We start from the raw sequence: 27,439 nt of genomic DNA on the forward strand, positions 1-27,439 counted from the left end.
ACACCTGAGAAGGAGACAGACCTAACCAGTCCTCCTGAAAAGGATTTCAAAATAAAAATCATGAACATGCTGACAGAGATGCAGAGAAAAATGCAAGAGCAATGGGATGAGATGCAGAGAAAAATGCAAGAGAAGTGGGATGAAGTCCGGAAGGAGATCACAGATGTCAGGAAGGAGATCACAGAAGTGAAACAATCCCTGGAAGGATTTATAAGCAGAATGGATAAGATGCAAGAGGCCATTGAGGGAATAGAAGCCAGAGAACAGGAACGTATAGAAGCTGACATAGAGAGAGATAAAAGGATCTCCAGGAATGAAACAACACTAAGAGAACTATGTGACCAAGCCAAAAGGAATAATATTCGTATTATAGGGATACCAGAAGAAGAAGAAAGAGGAAAAGGGATAGAAAGACTCTTTGAAGAAATAATTGCTGAAAACTTCCCCAAACTGGGGGAGGATACAATTGAACAGACCATGGAATTACACAGAACCCCCAACAGAAAGGATCCAAGGAGGACAACACCAAGACACATAGTAATTAAAATGGCAAGGATCAAGGACAAGGAAAGAGTTTTAAAGGCAGCTAGAGAGAAAAAGGTCACCTATAAAGGAAAACCCATCAGGCTAACATCAGACTTCTCGACAGAAACCTTACAGGTCAGAAGAGAATGGCATGATATACTTAATGCAATGAAACAGAAGGGCCTTGAACCAAGGATACTGTATCCAGCACGACTATCATTTAAATATGATGGAGGGATTAAACAATTCCCAGACAAGCAAAAGCTGAGGGAATTTGCTTCCCACAAACCACCTCTACAGGGCATCCTACAGGGACTGCTCTAGATGGGAGCACCCCTAAAAAGAGCACAGAACAAAACACACAACATATGAAGAATGGAGGAGGAGGAATAAGAAGGGAGAGAAGAAAAGAATCTCCAGACAGTGTATATAACAGCTCAATAAGCAAGCTAAGTTAGGCAGTAAGATACTAAAGAAGCTAACCTTGAACCTTTGGTAACCACGAATCTAAAGCCTGCAAAGGCAATAAGTACATATCTCTCAATAGTCACCCTAAATGTAAATGGACTTAATGCACCAATCAAAAGACATAGAGTAACAGAATGGATAAAAAAGCAAGACCCATCTATATGCTGCTTACAAGAAACTCACCTTAAACCCAAAGATAAGCATAGACTAAAAGTCAAGGGATGGAAAAACATATTTCAGGCAAACAACAGTGAGAAGAAAGCAGGGGTTGCAGTACTAATATCAGACAAAATAGACTTCAAAACAAAGAAAGTAACAAGAGATAAAGAAGGATACTACATAATGATAAAGGGCTCAGTCCAACAAGAGGATATGACCATTCTAAATATATATGCAACCAATACAGGAGCACCAGCATATGTGAAGCAAATACAGAACTAAAGAGGGAAATAGACTGCAATGCATTCATTTTAGGAGACTTCAACACACCACTCACCCCAAAGGATAGATCCACCGGGCAGAAAATAAGTAAGGACACACAGGCACTGAACAACACACTAGAACAGATGGACCTAATAGACATCTATAGAACTCTACATCCAAAAGCAACAGGATATACATTCTTCTCAAGTGCACATGGAACATTCTCCAGAATAGACCACATACTAGCTCACAAAAAGAGCCTCAGTAAATTCCAAAATATTGAAATTCTACCAACCAATTTTTCAGACCACAAAGGTATGAAAGTAGAAATAAATTCTACAAAGAAAACAAAAAGGCTCACAAACACATGGAGGCTTAACAACATGCTACTAAATAATCAATGGATCAATGAACAAATCAAAATAGAGATCAAGGAATATATAGAAACAAATGACAACAACAACACTAAGCCCCAACTTCTGTGGGATGCAGCGAAAGCAGTCTTAAGAGGAAAGTATATATAGCAATCCAGGCACACTTGAAGAAGGAAGAACAATCCCAAATGAATAGTCTAACATCACAATTATCGAACCTGGAAAAAGAAGAACAAATGAGGCCTAAAGTCAGCAGAAGGAGGGACATAATAAAGATCAGAGAAGAAATAAACAAAATTGAGAAGAATAAAACAATAGCAAAAATCAATGAAACCAAAAGCTGGTTCTTTGAGAAAATAAACAAAATAGATAAGCCTCTAGCCAAACTTATTAAGAGAAAAGAGAATCAACACAAATCAACATAATCAGAAATGAGAATGGAAAAATCACGACAGACTCCACAGAAATACAAAGAATTATTAAAGACTACTTAGAAAACCTATATGCCAACAAGCTGGAAAACCTAGAAGAAATGGACAACTTCCTAGAAAAATACAACCTCCCAAGACTGACCAAGGAAGAAACACAAAAGTTAAACAAACCAATTACCAGCAAAGAAATTGAAACAGTAATCAAAAAACTACCCAAGAACAAAACCCCGGAGCTGGACGGATTTACCTCGGAATTTCATCAGACACACAGAGAAGACATAATACCCATTCTCCTTAAAGTGTTCCACAAAATAGAAGAAGAGGGAATACTCCCAAACTCATTCTATGAAGCCAACATCACCCTAATACCAAAACCAGGCAAAGACCCCATCAAAAAAGAAAATTAAAGACCAATATCCCTGATGAATGTAGATGCAAAAATACTCAATAAAATATTAGCAAACAGAATTCAACAGTATATCAAAAGGATCATACACCATGACCAAGTGGGGTTCATCCCAGGGATGCAAGGATGGTACAACATTCGAAAATCCATCAACATCATCCACCACATCAACAAAAAGAAAGACAAAAACCACATGATCATCTCCATAGATGCTGAAAAAGCATTTGACAAAATTCAACATCCATTCATGATAAAAACTCTCAGCAAAATGCGAATAGAGGGCAAGTACCTCAACATAATAAAGGCCATATATGATAAACCCACAGCCAGCATTATGCTGAACAGCAAGAAGCTGAAAGCATTTCCTCTGAGATCGGGAACCAGACAGGGATGCCCACTCTCCCCACTGTTATTTAACATAGTACTGGAGGTCCTAGCCACGGCAATCAGACAAAACAAAGAAATACAAGGAATCCAGATTGGTAAAGAAGAAGTTAAACTGTCACTATTTGCAGATGATATGATACTGTACATAAAAAACCCTAAAGACTCCACTCCAAAACTGCTAGAACTGATATCGGAATACAACAAAGCTGCAGGATACAAGATTAACACACAGAAATCTGTAGCTTTCCTATACACTAACAATGAATCAATAGAAAGAGAAATCAGGAAAACAATTCCATTCACCATTGCATCAAAAAGAATAACATACCTAGGAATAAACCTAACCAAAGAAGTGAAAGACTTATACTCTGAAAACTACAAGTCACTCTTAAGAGAAATTAAAGGGGACACTAACAGATGGAAACTCATCCCATGCTCATGGCTAGGAAGAATTAATATCGTCAAAATGGCCATCCTGCCCAAAGCAATATACAGATTTAATGCAATCCCTCTCAAATTACCAGCAACATTCTTCAATGAATTGGAACAAATAATTCAAAAATTCATATGGAAACACCAAAGACCCCGAAGAGCCAAAGCAATCCTGAAAAAGAAGAATAAAGTAGGGGGGATCTCACTCCCCAACTTCAAGCTCTACTACAAAGCCATAGTAAACAACATAATTTGGTACTGGCACAAGAACAGAGCCACAGACCAGTGGAACAGATTAGAGACTCCAGAAATTAACCCAAACATATATGGTCAATTAAGATTTGATAAAGAAGCCATGGACATACAATGGCAAAATGACAGTCTCTTCAACAGATGGTGCTGGCAAAACTGGACAGCTACATGTAGGAGAATGAAACTGGACCATTGTCTAACCCCATATACAAAGGTAAACCCAAAATGGATCAAAGGCCTGAATGTAAGTCATGAAACCATTAAACTCTTGGAAAAAAACATAGGCAAAAACCTCTTAGACATAAAAATGAGTGACCTCTTCTTGAACATATCTCCCCGGGCAAGGAAAACAACAGCAAAAATGAGCAAGTGGGACTACATTAAGCTGAAAATCTTCTGTACAGCGAAAGACACCATCAATAGAACAAAAAGGAACCCTACAGTATGGGAGAATATATTTGAAAATGACAGATCCGATAAAGGCTTGAAGTCCAGAATATATAAAGAGCTCACACGCCTCAACAAACAAAAAACAAATAACCCAATTAAAAAATGGGCAGAGGAACTGAACAGTTCTCTAAAAAAGAAATACAGATGGCCAACAGACACATGAAAAGATGTTCCACATCGCTAATTATCAGAGAAATGCAAATTAAAACTACAATGAGGTATCACCTCACACCAGTAAGGATAGCTGCCATCCAAAAGACAAACAACAACAAATGTTGGCGAGGCTGTGGAGAAAGCGGAACCCTCCTACACTGCTGGTGGGAATGTAAATTAGTTCAACCATTGTGGAAAGCAGTATGGAGGTTCATCAAAATGCTCAAAACAGACCTACCATTTGACCCAGGAATTCCACTCCTAGGAATTTACCCTAAGAACGCAGCAATCAAGTTTGAGAAAGACAGATGCACCCCTATGTTTATCGCAGCACTATTTACAATAGCCAAGAATTGGAAACAACCTAAATGTCCATCGGTAGATGAATGGATAAAGAAGATGTGGTACATATACACAATGGAATACTACTCAGCCATAAGAAGTGGAAAAATCCAACCATTTGCAGCAACATGGATGGAGCTGGAGAGTATTATGCTCAGTGAAATAAGCCAAGCGGAGAAAGAGAAATACCAAATGATTTCACTCATCTGAGGAGTATAGGAACAAAGGAAAAACTGAAGGAACAAAACAGCAGCAGAATTACAGAACCCAAAAATGGACTAACAGGTACCAAAGGGAAAGGAACTGGGGAGGATGGGTGGGCAGGGAGGGATAAGGGGGGGAAGAAGAAGGGAGGTATTAAGATTAGCATGCATGGGGGGGAGGGTGAAAGGGGAGGGTGGGTTGCACAACACAGAGAAGACAAGTAGTGACTCTACAACATTTTGCTAAGCTGATGGACAGTAACCATAATGTTGTTGTTAGGGGGGACCTGATATAGGGGAGAGCATAGTAAACATAGTATTCTTCATGTAAGTGTAGATTAAAAATTAAAAAAAAAAAAGAAAGAAAGAAAGAAAGAAAAGGGGGATTACTCCTTGATAGGATAAAACTATTGGTAAATCAAAGATCAACGCATGCTTTAAATATCCTTAATGTTGATTACTTAAAGGGTGTCAGATGATCAGCTATGGAGGTACTCCTTTCTGATAATATTCCTTTCTCTTAATAAAAAAAAAAAAAGCAGTTACTGTGTGCTGACCTCCAATGAGTTCTGCACAGTGGTATAGAGGGCATGTCAAAGTGTGGGCAAAGGGTCTGTTTGTTTCTATGCTGAAGTTCAAGGCCTAGCTTGGATACCCAGAAAATGAGCTAAGATACGATGTGAGGAGGAGCTTCCGGCATCAGCACTCTCTGGAGGACTTGTGCCGGGGGATGATCATCAAAGCCTCCACAGGGATCCGGACGATGTTGCGGTTGTGGCTGCATCCAGCCCACCGTCTCCTGGACTTGCCATAGGAATGAGGAGGGAGATGTCTAGGCTGGCATGTGCATACAGTGAGACAACGAATTTGACTGGATCTGTACTGTTGGAACTCAACCAGGAGTTGGGAGGGGTGCAAGTTGTAGCACTCCAAAATCTCATGACTATAGACTATCTATGGTTAAAAGAACATATGGGAGGTGAACAGATCCCAGAAATGGGCTGCTTTAATTTGTCTGATTGTTCAAGTATAGTTGGACAATATCCATCATATCATAGATAAATTTTCACAAATGCCTAGGGTGCCTAAACGGTTTTCTTGGCTTCACTGGAGATGGATGGTAATTATAGATTTGCTCTGTTTATGTCACCGTATACCTATTATGTTAATATGTGTGTGCAAATTAGTTAGTAGTTTAAAACCTATACATACTTAAGGTACTCTACAAGAAGATATGTCAAAGAAATAATCAATCCTCCCATGTTTTCTTCCATATGCTACATCTATAGCTTTTCTTCTTCATTCCTAATTACAACCCCTAAATAGAATTCGTGCCTCATATCGAATTTACCGAGTATCATAATTCCTCCAGGTGGTAAAGATACCTCGAGACAAGTGCTGGGCATAGAAGCCACAGGGCATAAATCTGCAAAGAAGTAAAAAGCTAACCTTTTCAAACAATATGGCTTCTCTCTCACTTACCATCTTTACATTTCCCTGTATGGCCCCGGAAGATGACTGGTTAGCCAGAGACGGGTAAGATTCCTCAAGGGAGGAACAACCTAAGATAGGCACAGTCGCAAGGGGGCCATCAGGTGAGAATTTGGGGATCAACAGAGGTGAGGCTCAGAACCTCACCCCCCCCTGTTTTGAGAGAAATCTTCTGCATCCGTGGATGTTTTGCTGCCCTTGTCTAGCTTGGATTAATACTTAGTCCATAGGCACACACCTGATCATCTACATTTGCCCTCTTACATCACTAAACTATGTTTTCTACCTTTATCTTGCATCTACCTACCACTTCAGCATTTTATTAAAAATAAAAATAATAATAATAATAGAGGGAGAAATGTGGGATCTACATATAAATCAAGTACAAAAATCAAATGAATATTCATATTTGACCTGATTGTTTATAGTTCATAATGCGTGATCAAAACTGAAAGTTTCTGTGATGAATGCCCTTGTACTTTTCACCATGTAAGAATTTATTCACTATGTAAGAATTCGTTCACCATGTAAGAACTTGTTCGTTATGCTTCAGAAGATTGGAGACTGACGAGAATTAGGCTTGAGATGGATTAATGAGTGTACATTGAGCATTGACCCCCCTAAATTGAATTTTATTGTTGTTCACAACCATTTGATCAATAAATATGAGAGATGCCCTCTCAAAAAATATATATATATATATATTAAGTAAAAAAAAAAAAAAAGAAAAGAATAAATATAATCTCTCTGGGCTCAATTTTGTCATATATAAAATGAAGGAAAATAGTGTCTAAGATTTCTTAGAGCTCTAGCATCTTGGATTCTGTGAGCATTAGTCTCTCCTGTGGGGTTCACTCTCTCTCTCTGAGATATTCCTACATGACTAAATGTGCTTACAAACAGAAGACTCAGATTCCTTTTTTGGCTTTGCCATAATACTCTGCCTTTACTTACTCTCCTTATGGCCTTAGCTAGAACAAGCTGTTTCAGGTTTTGACCATCAGTGCAATTTCTATGACATCTTGAGTATAGTCCTCATATTAAAAATTAAATGGTAGAGAGAAGAGCAGCTGCCTGAGGTATAAGGACCCTGGCCATAGGAGACCGCAGTGAGGATGCCGAAGGAGCAAGGGCTTGAGGGGGTCCTAGAAGGCAGGGCGTTGAGGACTGGGACCTGGAAGGTGGGGTCTTGGGGTGATCCACTGGTGGAGTTAGACATTATAAACATGCCATTTCTGTGCCAGGCACGAGGTGAGCTCTTCATGGGCATCATCTACTAATCCTCCAGACATTGGGAAGCTCCACAGGGTCCCTGGTCCTGGGCCATGAGTGAACTGAAGGACCTCCTCTTTTAATTCCACAACTTCAAGCTTGAGGACCACCTGAATTTGTGCCCTGGCTTCAGGGCAGTGCTGACCCACTCCAAAGATTTTGGTATCTGCAGCAGGGAGCTGGATGCTGCTGCTGGAGCTTCAGACCCTGCTCTTCTGTGGCGGTTCAAGGCCTTCCAGTGACGGCGATAGAAACCCAGATGCTGACAGACTGGCAGGATAAGATGGCCTCTATTCCTGAAGCTGGGTGGTGGCTATGACTTTGAAGCTCCTACCAGCATGGAAACTCAAGAACCAGAAAGGAGAAGGGAAAGCAGGACATGAACCCAGCCTCTGTCATGGGTAGTTCATTCAAAAACCTTCTGTCTAAGATCCAGGGATATAAATTCATTGATGACCTCATCAACTAGTGACTGGTCTTCAAGAAGACACCCTTATCAGATTCTGGGCCTAGATGAAACTTTACTGTGCCAATTACTAGCAAAGAGGTGTACATGCTGGAAAAGCTACTGAAAGATCAAGCTGGACATTGTAAGATCCCATACCTAAGGAAACTAGACCCCAAGCACTGGGTACTGGAGGACATGTGAGAGGAAAAAGATGGACCTGTCCAGTGGCTGACAAAAAAGGAGTCTTCTTGAGGTCACTGAGCAAAACTAAAAATGTGGATGCCCTGCTGCAGAAGTCTGAGACCCAGCATGAGCAGCCAGAAGATGTATGCCTCTTTGCATCCTGGCACAGAGCGTCTTGCAGGCCCTTGTTGAGTAAAATATTATTTCCTCTAGGGAGGACTCTTCTATTCCTGACATATCCAAGAAGGAGTTGGAGCTGGGACAGCAGAACCTCTCCTCTTGTTTTTGAAGGACAAAACTAAGTCCTTCAATGGTCCACATACCAAGTCCCTGCAGAACCACATCAAGGAAAAGCTGGTCACCCAGGGCTTGCTGGAGTCTGAGGACCCTGGGGGATCCTGAGGATGAGACTCTTGCTGAGCTGATGAGCAGGCTGAGCTGAATTGGGCTGAGCAGCCACAGTGGGATCAGGAAGCTTGACTTGCTGAGGCTGCAAAGAGGAGATAAGTGAGAGGAGGTAAAGCCACAGGCTGCAGTGCAGACACCAAGGTCATGGATGCCTTCAGCAGAAGAAGCTGACCCCTACCAAGAAGAGAACCAGGCCTGGAGCTCAATGGAGGAACATTAGATAATCCTGGAGCTGCTAGATGTATAGTCTGTACCACTGCCCTAGGCTGCCACCTCTCTGGCACGGAACAAGAGAGGAGAGGAGGGAAATCTGTTTCATTAGGCTGTCAGAAGCCACAGACTGTCTGCCCTGCCAAATAGTGACAGTCCTAGAGCATTATGGCCCTTCCCTGAAGTTGTTTGGCCTAGCTCTATATAGCCAGTTCATGGAGGCCCTTGTGTCAGCACAGACTGGCTGCTCTCCACAATGATGGGTGTTTCTTCTCTAGGCCTTTTTCTCCTTCCTCACCATCACCCACTTCCTCATTTCCCCCTTATTCATCCCTTTCCTTAGTCTTCTTCCCTTACTCCTTTAAGATTTTACCTGTAAGCATTCCCCCAGTAAACCAGTTAGATAAGATTCTATCTCAAGCTCTGTTTTCCAAAGAATTCAACCTAAGGCACTGGAGAAGAAGTACTGTAGACAGAGGGAACAACTAGGGCAGTAGTTCTCAAACTTTAGGTTGTGTCAAAATCACCTGGAAGACATATTAAACATTGAATTCCAGGCCCCACCCATAGAGTTCCTGGCTCAGTTAATTTAAGGTAGGCCCAAGAATTTGTATTTCTAACAAGTTCCCAGATGATACTGCCAATACTGATCCAGGGACCAGACTTTGTGAAGCCTGACCCAGAGCAATGCCCTGAGGGAGAGACATGGTTAGAACACATGAGGGCACCAGGTAGCCAGTATGGCTTGAAAAGCCTGAGGCAGTGGAGAGAAATACGATGTAAGATCAGAATGTTGCCTGGAGGCAAAGTCATGAAAGATGATTTAGGTTAGTAAAATCTGTAGATAAATTGTAAAGCCATTAGTAGTTAAATTTTAAAGCCATCTGTAGATCCAATGCAATCCCAATCAAAACTCCAATGGCATTTTTCACAGAAATATGAAAAATAATCCTAAAGTCTTTATGGAACCACAAACCCTGAAATAGCCAAAGCAAACCTGAGAGAGAAGAACAAAGCTGTAGACATCACACTTCCTGATTTCACATTATACTACAAGGCTATAGAGTAATCAAAACAGTATGGCACGGCATAAAAATAGACACAGACCAGTGAAACAGAATTGATAGCCCAGGAGTAAACCCTCATATATATATAGTCAACTAATATTTGACAAGGAAACCAAAAATAATGGGGAAAAGATAGTCTTTTTAATCCTCATCTTCTATAGTGGAAAACTAATCAGGCAATATCAGCAAAAGCATATAACTTACAGTTTTGTAATACCAACATAAATCACTAAAAAATAGAAATAGTTCTCTCAAGTGAGCAGGAAATGAAAGTGAGAAAATTTGAGGGAGACTAATATGTTTTATACATCTATTTAGATTTTTAAATTTGAAAAACATAGGTTTGATAAAAACAAAACCGTAATTGTTGAGGTATCAACAATTCAGTTTAACTTTTCAGACATGGGCTATCTGCATTGGAAACCAGTCCATACCTCTCATTGTCCAATTTGTCTCTTCAGTAAATTTTGGTCAATTATGAAGCAGTCTACATTACATACAAGGGCATATGATAATAGATAATAGAAGAAGAGAAGAAATGTGCTGATATTCAGCTCTCATTCACATCAAGTGCCTAGTTAGCTCTTGGGTCTCTGAGTACTCATTTCCTACTTTCAAATTTATGCTTTTTTACATATGGAAATGTACTGGACAGCCACTATAAATTGGTAAAACCATAATAAAATTAGAATTCCAAGATTTTGAATGGTAAAAAGAAGGCAGTGTGAGAAGTGTGGCACAAACCTCATCCCAAAATCACATATAACACAAAAATAAAGCAAATACAACTAATCCCGAGTGACCTGAAAACTGCAGGATAGACTACCTACATTTGGAAGGACCCAAGACCTCCCCCACCCCAGCTTACATGTGGGAGGAAGATAAATGGAGTGGGGAGAGAGTAGAAGCCCTGGATTGCTAAACACTGAGACATGGAATTCTGCTCCAGAAACATGAACCCACATTACATGGTGCTCTGGAGTATAGTGGGGTTGGAAAGCAATGACAGGCAGAATACTCGGAGAGACTGAGAGTCCAGCAGCTTGTGGAGAACACAACCAGCCACTCTGGGACAAAAGAAAGATGGGCACTTTGAAAGACTTCTCAACAGCAAGAGGGGTGATGAAGGGGCAAAGATTACACAGAGCTTGCTGCTCAGGAGAAAGGGCAGGTGGATAAAATCATCCCAGCACACTAAGCCCAGCAGATTGGGAACTTTCAGGAGCATCAGAGGCTCCATATCCCTGGCTGGCAATGCATCCCCAAGGCCCGCCCTCCCCCCCGTGATATGCAGCTTGCCACTCCTTCCTCCTGGCAGGCACTGGTCAGCACAACTGTTGCCCCCACCATCGTGTCAGGCCAGCTGGAAGATGGCCCCACCATTGGCAGCTACAAGGCTATAATCCAGAAGCTCCTCCCTGTGCACTCGGCCCACTGGACCTGACAGTGGAGGCGGCACTACAGCCGGGAAGCAGGTAAGAGCTCTTTTCTTCCAGCAGGCACTGGTGCCACTAGCCTGTGACCCCTTCCATTGCTACAGGTAGTAGGACGCTCCAGAAAGTAGGGCTTCTGGCACTAGAAGGCACCACCTACAGAAAGTTATTATTCCATGAGAATCACTAGAAAAATGAAATGGGGAAAAAAATTTTGTACAAACAAAAATTCAGCAGATGCCAGAAAGAGGGTTGAGTGAAACTGAAATCACCAATCTTCAAATTGATAAAGATTTCAAAATAAAAATCATAAACATGCTCACTCAGCTACAGAAAAGTATTCAAGATCTCAGGGAGGATTTCAAGAAAGAGATAGGAATTTTGAAAATTACAGTATCTGAAATGAAACATATAATGGACGGATTTAAAAGTAGTTTAAATGAGGCAGAGGAGAAGGTAAATTAAACAGAAATTAGGGAACAGAAAAACAAAGAAGCTGAGCCACAGAGAGAAAAAAGGATCTCTAGGAATGAAAGAATAATAAGAGAACTGTGCAACCAATCCAGATGGACAATATTTGCATTATAAGGATACCTGGAGAAGAAGACCACATACTAGGCCACAAAAAGAGCCACTCTGGGGGAGGAAATAGAGTCTCAGATCATGGAAGTGCAGAGATCACCCAACACAAGGGACCTTAGGAAGACAACACTAAGACATACAATAATAAAAATGCCAAAGATCAAGGACAAGGAGAGAGTATTAAAAGCAGCCAAAGAGAGAGAAAAAATCACATATAAAGGAAAGCCCATCAGGCTATCAGCAGACTTCCCACCAGAAACCTTACAGGTCAGAAGGGAGTGGCATGATATATTTAATGCAATGAAACAGAAAAGCCTTGAGCCAAAAATACTCTACCCAGCAAGATTATTATTTAAATTCAAAGCAGGGATTAAACAATTTCCAGATAAGCAAAAGTTGAGGGAATTTGCCTCCCACAAACCATCTCTGCAGTGTATTTTATTTCTTTTATTTATTATTTTTTTATTAAGGTGTCATTGATACACAATTTTATGAAGGTTCCACATGAGCAACATTGTTGTTACTACATTCACCCATATGATCAATTCCCCTTCCACACACCATTGTAGTCACTGTCCATCAGTGTAGTAAGGTGCTATAGAATCACTACTAGTCTTCTCTGTGCTATACTCTGCAGTGTATTTCAAAAGGACTGCTATAGATGGAAGTTATCCTAAGGCTAAAGAGCTGTCACCAGAGAAAATTAAACCACAGTAAAAGAAGTAGACTAATTAATCTCTAAGCAAATGCAAAATTAAATCAACTACCCAAAAAGTCAGTCAAGGGATACACAAAGAGTATAGAGTATATACAAAGAGTAGAGGAAGAAGAAGAAGGGAGAAAAAAAAGAACCTTTAGATTGTGTTTGAAATAGTGTAGTAAGCAAGTTAAGTTAGACTGTTATATAGTAAGGAAGCTTCCCTTGAACTTTGGTAACCACAAACCTATAGCCTGCAGAGGCAATTAGTACATATCTATCTATAATTACCCTAAATGTAAATGGACTTAATGCATCAATCAAGACATAGACTTACAGAATGGATAAAAAAAGACAAGACCTATCTATATGCTGCCTACAAGAGACTCAATTCAAACCCAAAGATATACACAGACTCAAAGTGAAAGGATGGAAAAAGATACTTCATGCAAATGATAGGGAGAAAAAAAGCAGGAGTAACAACACTTATATCACACAAAATAGATTTCAAAACAAGAAAAGTAACAAGAGACAAAGAAGGACATTGAATAATGATAAAGGGGTCAGTCCAAGAAGAGAATATAACCACTAAAAATATCTATGCACCCAATATAGGATCATGTAAATATATGAAACGAATACTAACAGAATTAAAGTGGGAGACAGAATACAATGAATTCATTTTAAGAGAATTCAACGCACTACTGACTCCAGAGAACATATCAACCAGACAGAAAATAAGTAAGGAGACAGAAGCACTGAACAACACACTAGAATAGATGGACCTAACAGACATCTATAGAACACTCCACCCAAAAGCAGCAGGATACACACTTCTCAAATGTACATGGAACATTTTCCAGAATAAACTACATACTAGGCCACAAAAAGAGCCTCAGCAAATTCAAAATGATTGAAACTGCACCAACAAACTTCTCAGACCACAAAGATAAGAAACTAGAAATAAATTATGCAAAGAAAACAAAAGAGCCCACCAACACATGGAAGCTTAACAACATGCTCCTAAATAATCAATGGATCAATGACCAAATTAAAACAGATCAAGCAATACATGTAGACCAAAGAAAACAACTCAAAACCCCAAAATCCATGGGATGCAGAGAAGGCAATTCTAAGAGGAAAGTAAATTGCAATACAGGCTTACCTCACAAAAGAAGAGCAATCCCAAATGAAGTCTAACCTCACAATTAATGAAATTAGATAAAGAATAATAAATAGGGCTCAAAGTCAGGAGAAGGAGGGATGTAATAAACATCAGAGCAAAAATTAAAAAATTGAGAAGAATTAAACAATAGAAATAATCAATGAAACCAGGAGCTTGTTCTTCAAGAAAATAAACAAAATAGATAAACCTCAAGTTGGACTTACCAAGAAAAAAATAGAATGTACACACATAAACAGAATCAGAAATGAGAAAGGAAGAATCACTATGGACACCACAGAAATACAAAGAATTATTAGAGAATACTATAAAAAATTATATGCTAACAAATTGGAAAACCAAGAAGAAATGGACAACTAGAAAAATACAACCTTCAAAGGCTGACCCAGGAAGAAACAGAAAATCAGAAAATACCAGTTACCAGGAATGAAATTGAATTGTTAATCAAAAAACTAAGAACAAAATTCATGGACCAGATGACTTCACTGCTGAATTTTATCAAACATTATAGAAGACCTAATACCCATTCTTCTCAAAGTTTTCCAAAAAGTGGAAGAGGAGGAAATATTTCCAAACTCATTCTATGAGGCCAGCATCACTTTAATACCAAAACCAGATGAAGACACCACACAAAAAAGAAAGTTACAGATGAATATCCCTGAGAACATAGATGCAAAAACACTCAATAATATGTTAGCAAACTGAATTAAAAAATATGTCAGAAAGGTGATCCATCATGATAAAGTGGGGTTTATTCCAGGAATGCAAGGATGGTACAATATTCAAAATCCATCAACATCATACACCACATCAACACAAAGAAGAACAAAAATCACATGATCATCTCTCTAGATGCTGGAAAAGCACTCAACAAAATTAAACATCCATTCATAATAAAAACTCTCAACAAAATGGGTATAAAGGGCAAGTACCTCAAAATAATAAAGGCCATATACAACCAACAACCAACATCATACTTAAGAGTAACAAGCTGAAAGCTTTTCCTCTAAGAGCAGGAATAAGACAAGGATGCCCACTCTCACCACTTCTATTCAACGTAATACTGGAGGTTCTAGCCATGGCAATCAGACAACACAAAGAAATGAAAGGCATCCAGATTGTTAAGGAAGAAGTTAAACTGTCACTGTTTGCAGATGACATGATAGTGTACCTAAAAAACCCTAAGGAATTCACCCAATACTACTAGAACTAATAACTGAATTCAGCAAAATTGCAGGATACGAAATTAATACACAGAAATCTGTTGCATTCCTAAATACTAACAATGAACAAGCAGAAAGAGAAATCAGGAAAACAGTTCCACTTATAATTGCATCAGAGAGAATAAAATACCTGGGAATAAGCCTAACCAAAGAGGTGAAAAACCTATACCTTAACTAGAAGGCATTCATGAGAGAAATTAAAGAAGAAACCAATAAATGGAAATACATCCCATGCTCATGGATAGGAAGAATTAATATTGTCAAAATGGCCATCCTTCCTAAAGCAATCCACAGATTCAATTCAATCCCTATCAAAATACCAATAGCATTCTTTGATGAACTAGAACACATAGTTCTAAAATTCATATGGAAACACAAAGGACCCCAAATAGCCAAAGCAATCCTAAGAAGGAAGGACAAAGCAGGAAACGGATTACGCTCTCTAACTTTAAGCTCTACTACAAAGCCACAGTAATCAAAACAATTTGATACTGGCATGAGAACATACCCATAGATCAATGGCACAGAATAGAGAGCCCAGATATAAACTCACACATATATGGCCAATTAATATACAATAAAGGAGTCATGGATATAGAATGGGGGATTGACAGCCTCTTCAACAACTGGTGTTGGCAAAACTGGACAGCTACATGTAAGAGAGTGAAACTGGATTATTGTCTAACTTCATACACAAAAGTCAACCCAAAATGGATCAAAGACCTGAATGTAATTCATGAAATCATAAAACTCTTAGAAGAAAACATAGGCAAAAGTTTCTTGAGTATAAACATGAGCAACTTTTTCCTGAACACATCTCCTCGGGCAAGGGAAACAAAAGCAAAAAGAACAAATGGGACTATATACAACTAAAAAGCTTCTGTATGGCCAAGGACACCATCAACAGAAAAAAAAAGGCATCCTACAGTATGGGAGAATATATTCATAAATGACTTATCTGATAAGTGGTTAACAACCAAAATATATAAAGAACTCACATGCCTCAACAACCAAAAAGCAAATAACCCAATTAAAAAATGGGCAGAGGATCTGAACAGAGACTTCTCCAAAGAAGAGATTCAGATGGCCAACAGGCACATGAAAAGATGCTCTACATCACTAATTATCAGGGAAATGCAAATTAAAACCACAATGAGATATCACCTCACCCCAGTTAGGATGACAAACATTCAACAGACAAGAAAAACAAATGCTGGTGAGGATGCAGAGAAAGGGGAGCCCTTCTACACTGCTGGTGGGAATGTAAATTAGTTCAACCATTATGGAAAGCAATCTTCCTCAAAAAACTAAAAATAGAAATACCATTTGACCCGGGAATTCCACTTCTAGGAATTTACCCAAAGAAAACACGATCTCAGATTTAAAAAGACATATGCACCCCTATGTTTATTGCAGCACTATTTACAATAGCCAAGATAAGGAAGCAACCTAAGTGTCTATCAGTAGATGTATGGATAAAGAAGATGTGGTACATATACACAATGGAATATTATTCAGCTATAAGAAGAAACAACCATTTGCAACAACATGGATGGAACTAGAGGATATTATGCTCAGTGAAATAAGTCAAGTGGGGAAAGAAAAGTACCAAAAAATTTCACTCCTTTGTGGAGTATAACAATGAAGCAAAACTGAAGGAAAAAAACAGCAGCAGGCTCACAGGCTCCAAGAAGGGACTAGTGGTTACCAAAGGGAAGGGGTTGGGAAAGGTTTGTGGGGAGGGAGGGAGAAGGGGCATTTTAACTAGCATACACAATATAGGTAGGACCTGGGGAAGGCAGTAGAACATGGAGAAGACAAGTAATGACACTACAGCATCTTACTACGCTGATGGACAGTGACTACAGTGGGGTGGGGGGGCACTTGATAGTACAGGCAAATGTTGAAGCCACTTTCACTGTTGCTCGTGTGAAACCCTCATAAGTTTCTATATCAATGATACTGTAATTTAAAAAAAAAATCCCAAGATTTGATTTTATTAGAATATGGATCATGTGGTTCAGTCCCAGAGTGTTATTTCAATGAAAAGAAGAGTTGACTAGGATTTCAAATTAGTAAACACCTTGCTCAAACACCTTGAAGTAAAAATACATAATCTTCACCAAAGATTTTTTTAACTGCTCTTATTTTTTCTTATCCCTGACCCAAAGGAGCCACTCTTTTCAAAAACATTATAAACTGCTTCAGACTTGTCCCTGAATCCTTTTTTTGTCCCTTCTTTTCTTCCTATTTTTTCCCAATCTTCATCATAAAACCTTGTGTCCCAAGATGGCAGGATGCAGGACTCCCTCTGAAAAGAGATAAAAAGTCTTCTTGATAATACAACGGAAAGGAGAACGATGGTAAAATCATAAATTAATTATCCTATGAAAATAAAGTAGTTTATTTTTTAGGATGTGTCATAACAAATATAATCACTTAGTGAATAGTTACCACTAAATCAACTTGAAACTAATGTATTTATATATGTCCACCATCTATCTCATCTACACCACCCACAAACCAACTTAAGAATCACATATTTTTAAAAAAGAACTATAGTTCCCTAATATCGTGATATTTTTCAGCCTGTGTTTACTTATAAAACTATCCTTTTCTTATGCTCCCAGCTAAGATCAGAAATTTCCTAGAATTGTCTGGTATGGGATGGACAAGGGGAAGATAGGAGGATGTGGACATCGGGTGGTAGTTAGACGTAAGTCAGACTGTGCAGGGCCTTATAAGCCATTGTTAGAATTCAACTCTTACATAGAATGGAATGAGAAGCCACTGCAGTAAGTAGTACAGCTGAAAGGGACATGGCCTGATGAATAATGCCTTAGAAAGTATCATTCTGACTGTTACATTAGAATGGACTGGAGGAGGCATAAATGAGAGTAGGGAGACCAGCTAGGAGTGTAGTAATCTACAGGAGACATAGTGATGACTTGCCAAGATGGAAACAGTGACGGTGTGAAAAATAAATGATTGTCTTAGCTAATGCAGTAAAAAAATAGAAGAAAGTAAAAGTATAGATATTGAGATAGAAGAAGTAAAACTGTTCACAGGTGACATGATCATCTGTGTAGAAAATCTGAAAGTGAAAAAAATAAAATGTATAGCAAGGTGGCAGGATACAATGTTAATATACAAAAGTCAATCTATTTTCTATATGCCAGCAGCAAACCAGTGATATTTGAAATTAAAAGCATAATATCATTTACATTAGCATCCAAAAAGTAAAATGCTTAGGTATCAATGTAAAAAAATACATACAAGAGCTATGTGAGGAACACTTACAAAACTCTGATGAATGAAATCAAATAACTAAATAATTGGAGATATAGCCCATGTTCATGGTTATAAAGACTCAATATTGTGAAGATGTCCTTTCTTCCCTACTTGATCTATAGTTTCAGTGTAATCCTAATCAAAATGACAGCAAGTTATTTTGAAGATAATGGCAATCTGATTCTAAAATTATACTATATGGACAAGCAAAAAACCAGAATATACAAAACAAGAGTGAAGAAGTAAAACAAAGTTGAAGGCTCATCATTATCTAACCTCAAGACTTAGTGTATTTACTATAAAGCTAAAATAATCAAGACAATGTGCAATTGGTGAACAAATTGACAAATACATGAATGGAACAAAACAGAGAGCCCAGAAACAAACCCATACAAATCAGTCAGTTGATCTCAGGAGCAAAGGCAATACAATGGAACAAAGATATTTCATTTCAACAAATGGTGCTGGAACAATCAGATCTCCACATGCAAAAAAATATAGACACAGACATTATAAATCTAGACACAAAAATTAATGCAAAACTGATCATATCTAAATACAAGTGCACACTCTAAAACTTCTAGATGATAACAAAAAGGAAACCTAGATGACCATAGGTATGTGATGACTCTAGCTACAACACCAAGGGCATGACCCTTGAAAGAAAGAATTCATAAGCTTGACTTCATTAAAATTAGGAGCTTCTGCTCTGTGAAGGACAATGTCAAGAAAATGAGAAGACAAGAACAAGCTGTTAGAAAGTATTTGCCAAAGGCACTTCTGATAAAGGACTGTTAACCAAAATACACAAAGAAATTTTCAAAGTCAACAGTAAGGAAACAACCAACCTGATCAGAAAATGGGCCAAAGGCCTTGACAGACATCTTGCTAAAGAAGATACCCGGAAGGCAAACAAGCATATGAAAAGATGCTCCATATCATATGTCATCATGGAAATGCAATTTAAAACATTGATATACCACTACACACCTATTAGAATGGTCCAAATATGGAACATTGAAAACATCAGCTGTTCATGAGAATGTGGAAAAACAGGAAGTCTCATGCATTGCTGGTGGGAATATAAAATGGCACAGCCACTTGGGAAAACAGTTGGCAGTTTCTCATAAAACTAAACATACTCTTACCATATGACCTAGCAATCTCACTCCTTGGTATTTATGCAAAGGAATTGAAAATGTATATCCTCATAGAAACCTTCACACAGATGTTTATAGCAGCTTTATTCATAAACATTTTCAAAATATAGATGCAACCAAGATGTCCTTAAATAGGTGAATGGATAAATAAATTGAAGTATGTGCAAACAATGGAATATTATTCAGCTCTCTAAAAAGAGATGAGTTATTAAGCCATGAAGACATGGGGGAAACGTCTATGCATATTATTAAGTGAAAGAAGCCACTTTGAAAAGACTTCATACTGTATGATTTCAACTATATGACATTCTGGAAATGGCAAAACTGGAGACAGTAAAATGGTCAGTCAGTGGTTGTCAGGTGTTGGCATCAGAGAGGGATAAATAGACAGAGCACAGAGGACTTTTAGGACTGTGAAAATGCTCTATATGATACTATAATGATGGATACATGGCATGTCATTATAAATATTTCCCAACCCCTAGACTATACAACACCAAGAGTGAACTGTAATGTAAACTGTGGACTTTGGGCAATTATGATAAGTCAATGTAGGTTCATCAGTCGTAGCAAATGTTCCACTCTGGTGGGGGATGTTGACAATAAGGAGCTTATGAAGGTGTTGGGGTATATGGAAATCTCTGAACCATCTCCCAATTTTGCTGTGAACCTGAATGTGCTCTAAAGAAATTGTCTTTTAAGAAAAGTAGATGATTTATGAATATATTACTTTAAAAGAGCCAATAGGATTTCCTGACTAAATGTACAATATGAGAACAAGAAAACAGTGAAGCATGACTTGAAAGTTTTTGTTCTGAGTGACCAAAAGGAAGATTTCACAAAGGAAATGACAGTTTCAAGGCCAGAGAGCTTCAGGAGCCCACTAAAGAAGTGAGAAAGAGCCTAATGTTCTCAAGTATCTATGATCAGTTCAGGAAGGCCTGGTTAAAAGCTCATTCTTCTCAAACTAGGGCACTGATAACCCATAAAGCACACAGACATGAAGGAGGAAGTACCTGAGGTCATCAGATAAACTTGCAAGTCTTCTTTGTGCATCACTTCACTCAAATGGTGAATCATTTAAATTCCTATTTTATTATGCATATATATGAACTACAATGCAAAGTCATAAAAGGTAAGCTGAGAACTGTAACTTCTCAACTGAGGAATCCCTTCAGACTGTGTCAGGGTCAAGAACACTCCTCTGGAGTTGAAGAGCCCTGGTGAGCGTTTTGGATTTGGTGGGATGAGAACAGTGATGTACCAGAAAATATTCAACAACTTTCTCTCCAGGGGAAAAAAATGCCCTGATTTGTAGAGTTGGCTAATTTTAATGTTACCAATATTCCTAGTAGGACTGACTTTAGGCTATCATCATGGAGTCCATGAATACAGAATTAAAAAGAGGTGTACACCGTCCATTATCAAAAGCCAGTATAAAGTGGTTCTAGCACCCCACTGGGCGGGAACCATGCAGAGGCTAAAAGACAGGATCATGGAGTGTCTTCTCTGACAGCACATTACCCTAGGACCACTAGTGAGGCAAAAAATATGGGCTGGGTAAAATTTTAGAATTCAGAAATCTCACTTTTCTAGTAAGATGAAGGAAAGATTGTGTCTGAGACCAAACTGGGAAGAGGTGAGCAGGTAATGATGCAACAACCCAGACAAGAAATATTGAAATTCCTGGAGTAAAGTAAACAAACAGCACAGTCAGAGAGGGGTTCGCTGAAAATGTGATAATCCTTCAGTAACTGTAACTGTTGACAGGGTTTCCATGTGGTGGGGTGAAATGATCACAATAAGAATTCCTCTCATCCTTTGTTAATTAGTTAATCCAACAATTTTTGAGCACTTACTGTATACTAGGTGCTCTGCTGGTTTAGGGATAAAGCACTAACAATACAAGGTCTTTTGCAAGGGCAGTTACATTCTATTAGGTTAACACAGACAGTAAATAAAAGAAACAAACCATATAGAGGGTAACAAAGTGCTATGTGCTATGAAGAAAAATATAGTGAGGGTGGGTGGTATAAGACCTGTGTTATAATTTTTAATAGAATGTTCTGGTTTAAGTTTAATTGAGAGGGTGGCACAGGATCTAAGACCTGAAGGAAGTGTCTGAAAGACAGTTTTACCTTAAGGGTACATTAAATCTATTAGCAGAAAATACACTGAGCTTTCAGAATGATTCAGTGCTTGAACTCAAGAGGTCCTGTAGCCAGGGGCCTACAGCTGATAAGGGAGACAAAAGGGCATTTATATGGGTGTGGAAGGAAAAGGAAAGTGGTATTTATTCTGTCTGAGACTTGGCAAAATGCTATGGTGAAGGGCAGAACAAGTGAGGGTCAGCACAGGTACCTCAAGATAAGGGGCTTAGTGGGGTGATAGTGATGCATGGAGAAATCCAGAGGACAAATATTACCTTTTAAACTTCTTGGCTAAGACTGTAACTGTGAGAGAGGTTTGCAGGAAAGTAGTCGTTTGGAGATAAACTCAAGAATCATGCATGGGCCAGTTAACAGACTTCTTATGAGTCTTACATCTTCCCTCTCTCCATCAATGGTCATATACCAGATTCTAGTGGAATTGGAAATGAAAATGTCAAATTATGGAGATTAATTATAGTGTGTGCTCCTCTTCATTGGTATTTAGGGATTCTTGGGTCAGATAGTTCTGATCTTTAGGGGCTTTGTAACCTTCAGATCAGAGGCTCCTGCCTCCACTTCTCCATTGCCCATTATCTCAGAAATATCAGTTCTCTCTTCCAGTCTCTTTTTCCCTTAATATTGGTAAGTAAAGAGAGGATTTCTTATTCATTTAATGTGAATAACACCACTGGACATTTCTTAAGTTAAGTCTATTTAATTAACTTTTATGTAAATAATATTTCCATACATCAAAAAGTGAAATATTTAAATAATTATTTGAAGTTTTGTACTAAAAAATACTGACTTACATGTCACTGTGATTTAGAGGTAAAAATATTCCTTTAAGAATGTCTATTTTACATTTTAGTGAAATTAATACATTGGTGGAAAATGAAAAATGTTTAATTTTCAAGCAATCTTCAGTCAGCCTGAAAGAGGCAGCTGAGTACAGTAACAGGAACAATGGTCCTTTCTTGGTCAAGAAAATTGGTGTTAACCCTTTACAAGTAACCAGTGTATTTCTGTCCTGTGATGAATTATGTGTCGTCATGAGTGTGAAAACTATGACATATATTTAGTTCTATATTTTGTTATCCAAGTTCTCTCTCTATATTTTTTTAAGTTTAACACTCCTTACGGAGACTAGAATATGTGTCAAAAAATATTTGATGAGTCATTGATAGGAGTTAGGGGCTCATGGATATATTCACTGAAATAGCATTTACTAGCATTTTATATTGCTAGAATAATTCTAAAGCTTGCGAGGGAGACATAAATTACTAGAAACACTGTCTTTCCTTAAGCAATCCAATATAAGGAAATGCAGTTAAAAAACTCATTTATTTTACAGCAGTGGCTTTTCTAAATCAGAATGATAAAATTTATATGATGAAATCAATTATATTTGCTTATTGGACTATCTCTTCTAAGCCTATGAACTCTTCAGAATAGAGAGGTTCTCATCTAAGATGTTTAAAAATTGTTCAGGATGGGAGAAAAAGTGCAGAAAGGAAAGAAGAAATCAGAGAGAGACACATGATACCAGTTCTAATGTTTCTTTTTCTCTGACACATTTTTGGCTGGACCCTTTCTTACACTCCCTCCAGTTTGCTAGCTGCGTTCATTCCTCTACCTTCTCAGCTCCTCCAGTGATGGTCCTGTCATTGATTATCTCTGTACTGAAGGCTGGGGATGGGTTAAGGTAGCTGCAATTTAGAGTGGTCTGATGTGTCTGGTGAAGACTGGGGTAGGGAAAAAAAAAAGCACGAATTACAGGATTTCCAGGTCATGGGGTGGGTACAAGAGAGGAGCACCTCTGGAGGCTGCAAGGAAAATTCATACAGTAAAGTGTGTATGGAGCTCAAAGTCTCATTTCTACTTTGAGGAAACAAAACAAATCTGCTACCCATATTCTTTCTTTCATTCATGAAACCTGAATTCGGCCAAATCACTCATAGAATTGCCAGTGTATGGAATTTACATCTATCTATCATCTATCAATCTATCTACTTTGTCTGTCTATCTGTCTACTTACTTACCTATCTACCCACCTGTCTTTGGCTTGAGACTGATGTTAGATTATTCTGTTTCCTCCTCTATATACCTATCCCAATTTCCAATATTTACCTCTCTCTACATTTAATTCATTTTCTTTATTATGTTTAGGGGTATATTTAATAGTAAAAGCAATAGTCGACATATAAGAATATTTGCATAAAAGTGGGGACTCTCTTGTCCCCTCAGGAGCTCTGTCCTCTTGCTTTCTCTCTAAATAAAGCCTCTGCCTTGCTCTCCTTAAAATAAAAAAAGAATATTTGCATAAAAGTGAATGAATGTACCTTATCATTCAAAGTGAAAATTTTCTTATATCACAACCCATATGGATTTTATGAAATAATTGGAGTTCAAACAGCCATCACTTTTGCCACACACAATATTACCTAACGCGTTGTTTGAGAGGTAGAAGAAAGGGAAAAAAGACATCAACTTTAAATATTTATACAAATATTTAGATATATTTGAGAATATGGACTGATGAGTATAAACCAATTTAAAACATATTGAGAATAATTTGGGTATCTTTTCAATCAAGATGCCAAGCAGGAATTACAGAAATTTTACACACACACATATATCATGTTAAACACATATATGTTCTGGTGTGTGTGTGTGAGTGTGTGTGCATCCATAAAGACCCCACCTTGGAATGAAAGAAGCTATTCTATCAATGACCCCCAAATTTAAAGAAATTATTAAAATATAATACTTTTCTAGTTTAAAACTGAAGATACACAGTGCTGGAAAGGTGGAGGGAAAGATAATTTGAGCACTCCCATACATTTTTGGTAGCAGGATAAATTGCTAATATAATTTTTCGAGAAATTTTATATTATTTATCAAAATTTTAAACTGTATACTTTTGACTTCAGAAATGCACTTCTAGGTATCTATCTTACAAAAATAGTTCTAAATTTGAAGGGGTATATTTTTAAAAAGTATCACCCTACATGGCTATCAACTGAAGAATAGTTAAATATTAGTTTATGGCATATTCATACTATGGCACTATTCATACTATAATATACAAATAAGTAGTTTGAAAAAGATATATATTTGTTACTTATGATCGCTAAAATATATTTTATATGTGAAAAGCAAACTAATAAAAATAAGTTAAATATTTTATTTATATATTAAAAAGTGAATGTATTTATGAATGCATATTTTTAAAGTAAGGAAAGAGTCACAAGTTGTTAACACTGATAACCTCTAGATAGGGAATGAGATTTCCTCTCACTATAAAATTTGATTGCAACTTGTTCTTTTTCAAGATTGTTTAGCTATTCTAATTCATTTACTTTTCTAAATGAATTTTAGAATTAGCATGTCAAGAGCCACAGAAAGATCCTCCTGTGATTTTGACTGGGATTGTGTTGAATCTGTAGATTAATTTGAAGATAATTACACACAATATAATGAACACACAGTATTTCTCCATGAACATAATTTATTTCTCCATTGACTTAGGTATTTTGTAAATATTTTTCATTTTTTTGTAGTCTCAAGCATACAGATCTTGCATCAACTTTTTGAAATGTGTAGTTAAGCATTTCCTGCTTTCTAGTGTTATTATAAATGTAGTTTAAACATATTTTTGCTTGCTTATTACTAGTATTTTGAAATATAATTGATATCTTCATATACTGTGACTTTATTAAACCCACATATTAGTTCTAATAGCTTTTTTGGATAAATTTTTGGGGATTTTTAATGATGATAATTATCTGTAGAGGCAATTTTGCAACTTCTTTTTAATCTGTATATCCTTTATTTACTTATTCTTTCTATATTGCACTGGCAAGGATTTCCAGTATGATGTTCAATAGAGTTGGCAAAACTCGACATTCTTGCTTTTTTCCAGACCTCAGTAAGAAAGCATTCAGCTTTTCACAATTAAATATTCATACCTATATCTAAAATTTAGATAGACTTGTAAATTAAAAAAATTTTAAGTTTTAAATTTTTAACCAAATAAAATTCATTCAGAACTATTCACTTAAAAACTTCCCAGGTATAATATCTTGATAGTGATATCAAGACACTGGTATACCAAGATAGTAAACCAAGTCACAATCAATGGTAAAATTATACCAATGGACTACATAATTTGATTAAATAATCAATTTAGCTTTACCTGACTTCTGATTTTATTTTCTTAAATATGATATATTTTAATAAAATGCTTTAATTAAATACGATGTGACTGGCTTTCCCTATTCTTAAGTATACTGGTCTACATGAGAGGTTAGTGTGGAATTTTCTAACATCCTCAGAGGACACCTAAGACTTAGTGGAGCTTTTATTATCTTCAGTAGATACACAAGAGAAAATTGGGAGTCTCTCTATGTGAACAATAATTTCTTAGTTTTCTGTTTTGACTCGTTTATAAAAACTGGAATTGTCTGACAACAAAGGAATTAATGAATATCCCACTAAATATGTGCTCTATAGTTATTTATTTAGCATGCCATTGTTTCCAGAAAAATATTTCAGAAAAGAAATTCTACAAGTCTTTAGAATTCTGCCAGCTAACCTTACTGCTCCAGGGCGTACAGCAGCCCTTGGCTTCCCTCATCCACATTGCTCTGGGTATGTGAAGATTCCAATCTTCTGATTTCCTCCAAAGCACAGAGCTTCCAATCAAGTTGTTAACCAACTAAATTAAGATCCATATTCTTGAATGCCAATTTCCTCCACTGCCAAACATTTTACTTGGCTTCTGATACTGGGGAAGTCTCAATGGGACTGGATGATAACATTACTTCATAATAGGAAGAAAGTTTATAAGCAGAGTTTGTTGACTGGTTTCTCAGTTGTTTCACCTTAGAAAAATTTCTCAGGAGTCATGGGTGGCCAAGAGAACTATTTAAAACTGCTAGTTTTATATCATCATGGAATTACCCTTGACACCTAGTTTTCTAAGGTAATGTGGTAAAAAATTTCTTAATAAGAATGACTTCAGTGGAAAAAAGGACTGGACTCCTTTTTCTTACCTTTCACGGCTCTCAACCAGGAAAACAATTTCAAAAAAAAAGTGTAAAGTTTGGAACGTCTAAATATTCTAATTGAAGCTTATAAAAGATTGATGTTGGTCATAATATTCAAATCAGAAAAAACGTTTCAGGCACTAGAAATTTCATTTTGATTATGAAATATATGATTAACATATGAAGTGAGTGAAACTATCATTTTGAAATTGATGACTGTTAGAGGCTGAATTGTGTCCCCCCAAAATTCATATGCTGAAGTCCTAAACTCTAGGACTTCAGAATGTGACTGTATTTAGATATAGAGTCTTTAAAAAGATAATTAAGCTAAATTAAATCATTAGTGCAGGCCCTGATCCAATATGACAGATGTGAAGAAAAAGTTGGGACACAGACAGGTACGGAGGGGAGATAACTTGAAGATACAGGAGAAAACAGCCATCTGCAAACCAGGGAGAGAGGCCTCAGAAGGTATCAACCCTGCTGACACCTTGGTGTCGAATATCCAGCCTCCAGAACTGTGAGAAAATAAGTTTCTGTGGCTTACCCACCCAGTCGGTTGTACTTTGTAATGGTGGCCCTCATAAACTAATATGGTGACTTCGGATGGGTGTTCCAAAGAACCCCGGGGGAGAGCCCAGAAGGAGAACTATGTGCACCATCTGAGGCCCTGCTCCTGGCTCCTCCAAAAGCCTACTGCACACCCTTAGCCAAATGAACCCACCTGAGCTCGTTTTCTCATTTGTA

General features: G+C 37.7%; 1 long non-coding RNA gene and 1 pseudogene across 2 annotated transcripts in view; both read left to right on the top strand.

Moving 5' to 3' along the window:
- The window catches only part of LOC108400713 (uncharacterized), a 64,302-nt gene that overhangs the window by 35,092 nt on the left and 1,771 nt on the right, over positions 1-27,439 (top strand). The window lies entirely within an intron of this gene.
- LOC140850529 (transcriptional adapter 3 pseudogene) lies at positions 8,133-8,786 on the top strand (annotated as a pseudogene).

The sequence above is a fragment of the Manis javanica genome, chromosome 7 (assembly GCF_040802235.1).
Source record: "Manis javanica isolate MJ-LG chromosome 7, MJ_LKY, whole genome shotgun sequence".
Lineage (NCBI taxonomy): Eukaryota > Metazoa > Chordata > Mammalia > Pholidota > Manidae > Manis > Manis javanica.